This window comes from Microcebus murinus, chromosome 3, assembly GCF_040939455.1.
Source record: "Microcebus murinus isolate Inina chromosome 3, M.murinus_Inina_mat1.0, whole genome shotgun sequence".
Taxonomy (NCBI): domain Eukaryota; kingdom Metazoa; phylum Chordata; class Mammalia; order Primates; family Cheirogaleidae; genus Microcebus; species Microcebus murinus.
The window spans coordinates 69,584,558-69,594,927 of record NC_134106.1 but is presented as its reverse complement, the minus strand read 5'-3'; the positions used below and the strand labels follow the sequence as shown (position 1 = coordinate 69,594,927).

The 10,370-nt window shown below is 35.2% G+C and overlaps 1 non-coding gene across 1 annotated transcript; it reads right to left on the bottom strand.

Annotated features, from left to right (window-relative positions):
- Positions 1 to 4,449: 4,449 nt before the first annotated feature.
- On the bottom strand, positions 4,450 to 4,583 carry LOC142870362 (small nucleolar RNA SNORA42/SNORA80 family). Its single transcript, XR_012918772.1, has one exon. It is a non-coding gene; the product is annotated as a small nucleolar RNA SNORA42/SNORA80 family (small nucleolar RNA).
- Positions 4,584 to 10,370: the final 5,787 nt, after the last annotated feature.

Below are 10,370 nucleotides of genomic sequence, written 5' to 3'. Positions count from 1 at the left end.
TGTTGTGGTCAAAAGGGACCTTGATCATGAGGATTGATTCCTTTGGTTAAACCCTCTGTATTCTGTACCATCATTTTTTGTGTGTAGGGGTACAGGAAAAAAGTCTTTATGTAGTTTTTTAACATGTAAGTCACTTTCCATACTTCTCTCTTTCAAGTGATTTTTTTTTCCTTTGAAGTTTTCAATAAGTATCTTTTATAGCTTGGAGTAATTCTAAAGACAATCTAATATAAACTTGTTATCATTTTTAAATAAATACTTATTTTTCAAATCAAATTATCACAGATGAGTAATTTTAAAAAAATCAAGTAGTGCTATGAGACTTATAACTAAAACCAACAGTCCCTGCCCCATCACTTCTTTCTTTATTTTTTCATTTCAGAGTATTACAAATGTTTTGGTTACATGAATTGCTTTTGTGCCATTTGAGTCAAAGTTCTAAGTGTGTCCATCACCAAAATAGTGTTCATTGTACCCATACCCTTTGTAACAACCTGGATGAAACTGGAGACCATTTTCTAAGCGAAGTATTGCAGAAATGGAAAAACAAACACCACATGTACTCACTATTAAATGGAACTAATTGATCAGCACTCATGTGCACATATGTATCACCATTTTTTCTCTGATTATTTCTATCAGCATACTAAAGTTCTTTAGTAGTCTCCTATGTTTAAAATATACCCTGGCTCATCACTCCTGACCCATGCATGCCATTTAGTATGTCACCTTACTGTCTTCCATCACATCCTGTTCAAGGCTCTATATCCATCATTGGAATTACTGTCTTGGCCTCAGCACTCTTTTTTGCTCTTGACTCAAGCATTCTTGGAATCCATTTTGTACCCAACATTCATAGTTATCCTTTCATAAATCAGACCATATCATTAAAAAACGCCTTTATCTTTATACCAGACTAAAACCCAAACTCCTTACACAGTCATCAAGACCTTATATGCTTTGGTCTTTGCCTCATTCTTAAAGTTGTCTCAAACCATGGTGTCCCCACTTTCATTCACACCAAAGACATGTGTTTAACTCACTGTTTCAACTGCAGTAATTTCTCTTCTGTCCTTTGAATATTTCAAAATATTCCTACCTTAATTTTCTGTTCTTTCTTCTTGGATTGCTCCTCTCCCTGATCATTGAATGACTGATAACCCCTCATCCATTCATCTCATCTCAGCTCAGCTATCACCTCCAAAAAGCAGGCTTCCTTCTCCCTACCAGGTGAGAACTGCAACCCTCAAACTCCCTCCCTGATTGCAGTTACTTTCATGGAACCCTTAACACATATGAAATTATTTTGCTTGCTGGTTTCTTCGTTCGTATTGACTTCTGTTGCAATCGCAAAATACAGACACTGGCACACCATAAATGTGGGCCCCTTAAGTTCAGTCACCTGGTTTACTGGTTCACCTCTCCCCCACCCCAAAAGAAAACATGTGTGACACATATGAGATGCATAATAAGTTCTTTTCAGTGATTCTTCCTTGAAATGTGGAATTGGATAAAAGGAAGAAAGATAAAGCCAGAGAGAACTCAGGTAAATAATAAACACTAACATTGAATTCTAATTAGGGGATTTCTAGACACCTTACATATGATAACACAGTTGATCTTCAGAATAGCTTACAGCATTGTTCTCTTCTCTATTTCGGGGAGGATGAAGCCAAAGCAAAAGAGATTTGTTTGTGTCCTGAATCAAATTACATTTCAATGCTCCCTTTCTTATGGCTCCACAGTAATTGTCTCAAGAAGAAAAATGTAATGACTTCTGTTTTCGAGTTTGGAGACCCTTAATAGCATTTAGAGGGTCAATATGTGCCATCACTGGCAATAACAGGTTGGTGGTTCACTGTCCAGTGAGTAAGTGGCGATATATAATGGTTAAGGCAAACTTGAAAAAATTAACAAATATTAGCAATAGTCAAAATAACAAATGACTTTGGCCTATTTCAATGTTGCTAACTCTAATTGCTGTTAGGTAAGAGGAAAGGATGCCTAATGGTCATTATATATTGAAGTGAGTACTTGGACAAAGAGCCAATTTAGACATATGGGTGGGACAGAAAAAAAAATATTTTCTCACACTTTAGTGTAATCCATTCCATTTTTTTTCCATTCAATCTCATTTCAATTCATTTCAGTCCTACTGTTCTTAACCCATTTCATCCTATCCTATTTTATTCTACCCCATTCTGTTCTATTTTATTCATTCAACCATTACTGAATACTTTCCAAGTATAAGGTTCTTTGATGCTGGGAGTAAATTAAAAGGGTGAGGATTACAGGGACAAACAATATTTATTGTTTGTCTTCCAGGAGGTTCAAATCTAGGAGAGGACTAATTTATGTGTAGGAATCAGAGAGCTCTGTATTATAAATAAAGATCTATCAGGGAGATCATCTCGTTGAGATTTAATTTTTCCCATTAGAAAATTTACGTGTGTGTGTGTGTGTGTGTATACATAAACCTTATTTGTTGTTAGATAATTAAATGTACTAATATATACACAAAATGTGGCATAGTTGTTGGAAGATAAAATTTTAATTTTTCCTCTTCCAAAACCTCTAAAATCATACAACAAAAAATAAATCATATAGGATAATGATCGTAATTTCTAGAATTTATGTCAGAAGCTTTGTTTTTCTTTTCAAAAAGAATTTGTTTGATATAACTTTATTTCATTTTAAGATTTTCACCAAATTATAGATATTAGGTGATCTTCACTTTTTTAGACTGTCGTGTAGTGATAGTGTAGTGATATTTCACTTGAAAAATTTGACAGCCAAAAATGTACCACTGAGGATAGGTTAATGCAACACATGGCTGAAATACAAAAGAAAATTTAGAGGTTCTTTGGTTAATTGCTAATATTATATTTAATAAGACCTGTGAGGTTCAGAGAGTGGAAATTAATTGCTAGAGATCACATACTGATTTAATGATTAGTCCAGATACTTTATCCTCTTTTTTGTACCTTGACATTGCTCTGTATCCCCTAAAATTCTAATGAAATAGATGTATTTATTTGTAAAGCTTCTTATTTTTAAGACAGGGTTTCATTCTGTCGCCTGGGCTAGATTGCAGTGGCATCATCGTAGCTCACTGCAAACTCAAACTCCAGGGCTCAAGCTATCCTCCTGTCTCACCCTTCCAAGTAGCTGGAACTACAGGTGCACACCACCACATCCAGCTAATTTTTCTAATTTTTATGAAGATGGGATCTCGCTCTTGCTCAGGCTGTTTTCAAACTTTTGGCCTCAAGCAATCCTCCCACCTCAGCCTTTCAAAGTGCTAGGATTACAGTCATGAGCCACCACACCCATCTTATAAGGAATTCAGGAATTTTCTGCCAAACTCTTTTCTGAAAGAGAGTAAATTTCTCTCAGTTTTTCCCCTTCCCTTTCTTCATTCATTTGCTTAATAAATATCTGTCAAGTACCTACTTTATAACTCATTTTTCCAAGGTCCTAATTTCTGTTTTTGACACAGTAAATTTAATAAGATTAATAACAATACCACTGCATCCTGGTGGTACAATCAAACAGTCCCTTCAGAAATTAACCAAACTTATCAACAAACACACAGACATACACAATCACATACATATGCACACAAACACACACACACTCTCTTCCTTTAAAAGAATTGGAGTTTATGCACATTTTAAAGCCAAATATAGGATTATAAGTTCAATATTGATTTACTAATAACTGAACAGAAGTACAAAAATACAATATTTTTAAAGTAAAAATAAATGACTGTACAGTTTTTTCACAAAAAAATAATACTAATAGAAACTTATTATAGGCCATTTGGATAATACTGTAAAACTAGAAGGAACAAAATAAATCATCTATAGTTCACTATCAAAAGGGCAAGCACTCTTAAAATTCATTAATTTTTTGACATAGGTCATACTTTTTGAGGGATGATTCAGATGATAGTGCATTTAAAATTTCATACATTTTATAAAATTTAAGTTTATGATTAAAGCATTTACTGTAAACTCTTTATTTTCATCTTAATGATATTCCATAACTATTAAATCAATAAATACATTATTATTAATAACTTAGCCATATCCATAATAAAATCTGGTCCCCACTCTTAATTACAATGATTTACTTTAACTCCAACACTTGAGAAAGAACTCAAAAGAAATATAGCTCAGTTCTGGGATATTAGCTGTGGATTATGTGCTTCAGAGAAAAGGAAAAGGAAAATTGTCAGGAACCCTGACGTCTGGAGTCATTTGACACTTTTTCATAAGCTAAGTCTCTCCCCAGTGTCTAGGATCCATCTTTACCCTGGGCGGAAGACTTTTACTAGGCTCCAATCAAATACTCTGAGATTAGCAATTGAGTCATTATTACTGACCTTGTCATCTTTTTTTTTTTTTTTCTTTTTTTTTTCTTTCTTTTTTCTTTCTTTCTTCTTTCCACTGTGCAACCCGCTTCAGTGCCAGGAGCCTATGGGCACAGGCCAGGCAATGGTTCGGGGCCACAGTTTGCTCTGGCATGGGACACTATGAGAGGCCCAGGGGGACAGGCATGCCATAAATCCAAACCCATGCACTGGTCATCTTTTTGGATTCTACTATGTTTCTGTGCTCAAAACGTTGTGGTAGTAAGTTGTAGAATTCTCCATTTCTTCTTGGACAGAGTAAAGCTTTCCCTTATTCTCACAAGACTCCCTTTAGGGATGTTGATCAAATTTCATTATGCCAACAGCCTCTTTGCCTGAAGTTTTAATTATTTTGTCACTTATTAATTTATCAATGCATGAATAATTTATTCATTTGCTTAGAAATTCATGCATTCCTGCAGTAATTCCTCTCAAAAGTTTCTAAGGCTTTTCCATGGGCCTGTCACTGTGCTAGCTTCTGGAGATGTGCAAGTAAATAGAATATCGTTCTTGCCCTGGGAAGAGTCAGTCTTGCAAGGAAGGATGATGTTTGATGGATTTGTCATTTTAGACTTCTGTCCTTATGCTCAAACTGTACCCTAATAGAAAGTATTTCACTGCACTGTTATTTTTTATTTAGCTATGATATTCCAACCAAATTTGGCTTTATCTAGCACCTGCAATTTTGTCTCTCTCCCCAAACTTCATTCTGAATCGTAAACTCTCTTCCAGCCAACCCTATACTCATGTAGGCAACCAGACTATGCTCAGCCAAAATCTGTGATATGACAAGAATTGAAGAACCGGGAGCACTTTAACACTATCCTATACTTTTACACCACTGGGACTGAGGGTGTCCTCTGCAGAAAGAACCAAGTCCTTTCTCCTAACCAAGCCAAAAAGTTGAGTTTCTTAACAGAAAGCGACTGCAAGTTTTATGAGTAGTTTTACCTTTTCTTTTTCTACTTAAAAGCAGAAAATTCATTGTCAAGGTTAAATGGGAAAAAGAAACAGTTTAATGAGTTTCTTTTAAATTTTCACATATGGAACCTTCAAGAATCCCCTGAATATTCTCAAATGTTCTGTTGAGAAGATGCTATGGAGGAATGCCAAACTCTGGTTTTCTACCAAGTCATAACAGAAGGCAGCATGATGAGGGGATGGAGAGAGGGACAATTCACTAACCCACAGCTGAAAGATGAGTGTTCTGCCAGCCAAAGCCATTCTCTACCTGGATTTCTGCAAGTGTACAGTTATCTCTTTGACACAATAAAGGCTTGTACCTGTGTTTCTCAATAGCTGATAAGCCCATTCATGAACTAGAAATGCATATTTATACTGCCGTATCAATTTGGGTTATCCGGAAAATCAGAAACAATGAGAAATAGGATTTCAGAGGGATTCTAATGATATCTCATGAGTAATCTATAAAATGGGCAAACAAGCAAAAAAAAAAAATCTTGGTCTTTGATCTTTCTTTCTTTATTTTGGACAGACAGGAATGCCAAATATCCTGTTATAGTCAAACATACTGAATTTTTCTTTTATGACGGTATGGAGGTTCCACAAAGAACTAAAAGTAGACCTACTATTCAATCAAGCAATCTCACAGCTGGGCATTTACCCAATGGAAAGAAGTCATTTTGTCAAAAAGATACCTCCACTTGAGTGTTTATAGCAGCACAATTGCAAAGATATGGAATCAGCCCAAGTGCCCACAATTCATGAGTGGATTAATAAAATGGGATATATGTATTCCCCAGAGTACTACTCAGGCATGAAGAAGGATGATTTAATGTCTTTTGCAACAATCTGGATGGAAGTGGAGACCATTCTACTGAGTAAAGTATCTCAAGAATGGGAAAACAAACACAATATGTACTCACTATTAACACATTGACTGCCACACTAGAAAAAAAAATTTTTCTTGGGGCCCCAGTGTTTTATTATGCAAATAGAATAAAAATTTTGAAAACAAAATGACCCTTTCTACTTTAATGAAAAAATTGTTAGTTTTTATTGTTTTCTGTACAGGAGTTATCTGCAATTAAACTATAAATATTAATTGTAACAATAAAAACATCAACAAGTAAGATTTTCACAAACCAACTGCAGGCTTTTGCCTAGGGAGCCATCATTCATGTAACACGTATGCTACAGCATGGCAGTGTGAGTTGCCTGTGCACCATGTGACTCCCAAGATAAAGAGATGTGTGAGTTACATGTGCTTCAAGAGACCCCGGGCTCAAATCTAGCATGAGTTAGATATAACTCACATGGTAGTTAATTGGAATTAACCAATGAGCACATATGTTTACAGATGGATGCAAAACTCAGTGGAAAGCAACCAAGATAGAGGAGGCAAAAGCAGAGGGGCAAAAACCAACCTAATGGGTACAATGAACACTATTTGACTGATGGGCACACCTACCTATAGCTGGGACTCAAGCACTGCAAAAGTGATCTATTAATACGTAACGTAAAACATTTGTACCCCATTAATATTTTGAAATTTAAAAAAATGTTGCTATGAGAATTAGATGGTGTCAATTTAAGAAGATATATTTAATTTTCAGTCCAATCTAAATGTCATACTATAGATATAGATATAAATATTCAAACAAAGAATCAAGTCACACAAAATTGGTCGAGATCATTAAAATCTATTGCCACCACATGATATTTCTGTATTTCAAATTACCATGCAGTAGAATTACCAAATGGATTGAAGGAACATAAATACGAAATACTGATAAATGGCAGTACAGTGAGCTCAAAGAGGTGGCTGGCAGAGGTGCCTGGTGATGGCAGAGAGAAGCAGTTTCATGCGACAGTGTTGGTGATGACTGGAAACAATTTGTAAAGCATCTTCGTAAGAGGTTGCTCAGATGATTCTAAAATTGCATGACAGAGAAACTCCATCACTGAGAAAACATTACATAGAGTAATGGGGATTGTGTCATTGGTGAAGAACTTCCTGCTCTGTATTCAGTAGGAATTTTGGCCAGAAAGCCTAAGGTATTTTTTAAATTTTTTTTTTATTCTCTGATCTGTAGGCTTTCAAGCATTTAATGAGTCACTGGGCTAGATGAATTTTAAGGTTTCTTCCAACATGTAATTTTCGCCACATGAATTCACATATCTTAAATAATAATTAAGTTGATGCTAATATTTTTTATTCCACAGGAGGAAATGCAGTAAGAAAAATAAATCTCATTAGAATCTAGAAAAAAAATGAAAAATATTTTTGCATGCTGAAACTGTATTTTTCCAAAGTACTTAAGTTACTAACTGATGGCAAATTCAATCTTTAGAAATATAAACTAATATTTTAAGACCTCTCCTGGATTATTGAATATGCTCATCACTGTGTATTTGCACTGATCAAGTCTAAAAATGAAACTGGTGTTTAAGCAATATCCCTGGGAAATTTCTTATGAGCAAATATGATGCCTATTTGCTCATAAAATTTTAATGCATTATTAATGTAATAAAAATTTTAATTAAAATATGATATATTTTAATTTCCTTCAAAAACCCTATATTTAAATTGGACCCAATTGGGTTTTATGGAATGTAATCTAGAACTGAGATTGCTTTCATAGTCAAAACTTAGTTAAAATTCTCTTTATTTTAATCATCATCGTTATTTTAAAGTCAAATAATTCACTGCTTTTATATCTGCCTAGCCTTGTCTTTTGAGATCCTTGTTAATTTATCAATTTGCCTCAAATAATTTACTTGATTATGTTTATCCAAAGATTCATGAGCCAAAGAGAAACACTGTTTCCTGGCAAAGAGGTGAAGTCAGAAAAGTGTGTGTTTGGTATATCCCTCTCCTTGTCGTGTTCGGTATCTTCATCTTCTTTCCTACGCCTAGTGAAAAAATTTTGATGTTAAGAAAAGTTCTCACTCAATTGGCTTCTCTAATCATACATAGTTCAGGAGTTATATACAAATTATTTTTATAAATATGGATTAAAATGTGTATGATCTAAAACCAACACATATCAGGTAGAAAAGAAGGATTCAGAATTCTGTGTCTGATGGAGTCAGAACCCCAAAAATATTGATGTAGCATATTTTGTGGTGGTTGCATGTTTAATTTTTTTGCTAAGCATTAATCAAGCTTGGTGCTGGGTAACATTTATGTGAGTTTGATTGAAGAGTTGACCCTTTGTGTTATATATAGATAACCCCTTGTATCTATGGGTTCCACATTCATGGATTCAACCGACAGCAGATCAAATATATTGTTTAAAAATTGTGTCTGTACTGAACACGTACAGACTTTTCTTCTTGCCATTATTCCCCAAACAATACAATATACCAACTATTTACACAACATTTACATTGTATTAGGTATTATAAGTAATCTAGAGATGATTTAAAGTATGTGAGAAGATGTGCATAGGTTACGTAAAAGGACTGCACCGTTTTATGTCAGGGACTTGAGCAGCCACAGATTTTGGTGTCCATGGAATATCCTGGAACCAGTCACTCACGGATATCAAGGAATGACTGTAAATTCACTGCAATAGTCACCTATGTATCTCACAAATGTTGCCTAGAGCCATCTGGTTGCAGAATATATCGGCAGAAATTTCTTCTCTCTAATGCTGTGTTGGCCAGTGCCAAGTAGATGATTACTAGGCAGTTGTATGGCCTTTCCACTCCCTATCCTCTTCCATTTTCTCTCTGTTGTAAACAATAGTAAGAAAATCAAGAAGGATAAAAAAAAGTTTATTTGGAGTAGCACAAGTCCCCAAGCACACGTGTGTGTGTGTGTGTGTGTGTCCACTTGCATGTGTGAGCACACACCTAGGTTTTCAGGACTGTCCAAGGGCTTCCCATTCTCAGTCCTGGATGATTCAAAGACTAATTATTACAGCTTTCTTTTGAGAAGTTGTCAGTCCATCATTTAAAATCATAATTCTCTAACACAGAGCTTTCTGGTAGCTATTAAAACATACATTTGTAATTTTATATAAAAAGGACTATTTACAAGGCCAAGAAAATTAATATATTTTATTTATCACCAGGGAATTTTTTAAGACATTAGGGAAAATAGAACAGAATGAGCCATTTAGTTTTCAGGTGTATTATCAAGGAAATCTGTCAAGTTAGTATGCCAGTTTACCTTTCTGATCTCACATCATACTTTTCTTACACATAGAGAACTTAACACTTGACTCTGAAGTGCCATGGATACTTGCTAAGGCACTAGATCTAGTCTCAGCTTTGTGGTATATTTTCAACTCCCTGAACTTTACAATGTATCACTTTTCTTCTATATTCTATTAATATAATAACAGAGTCTAGAAATAATTAAATATTTAATTTATTTTCACACATTTATGAACTCTCTGCCTTTGCCAGAACCTGTTCTAAATGCAGGCAATGAAATGTTGACTCAGAATGACTGCCAATTTTGGTACAAATACATCTATAAGTTTCTCAATCGCACAAAAAGATATGGCAGTATTCCCAGCTTGGCAGAATTTTAAACCATATGAATTGTTACTTAATGAAAATATCTGTACTCTATGAACCCATTACAAAGCATAATATCATTCACTCTACCACCCAGGGCTTTCCAAAATTGAATAATAAGAGGCTGTGAGCATTGTTCTGTCATTCTGGGAGACAAGAGAATTGAAATTAAGAAGCAGCACCTTGGGCCAGGGACGGTGGCTCAGGCCTGTAATCCTAACACTCTGGGGGGCCAAGGCGGGAGGATTGCTTGTGCTCAGGAGTTTGAGACAAGGCTAAGCAAGAGTGAGACCCCATCTCTACTAAAAAATAGAAAAATTAGCCAGGTGTTGTGGTGTGCACTTGTAGTCCAAAACTACTTAGAGGCTGAGGCAGGAGGATCACTTGATCCTAGGAGTTGAAGGCTGCTGTGAGCTAGGCTAATGCTACAACACTCTACTTAGGGCAAGGGAGTGAGACTTTG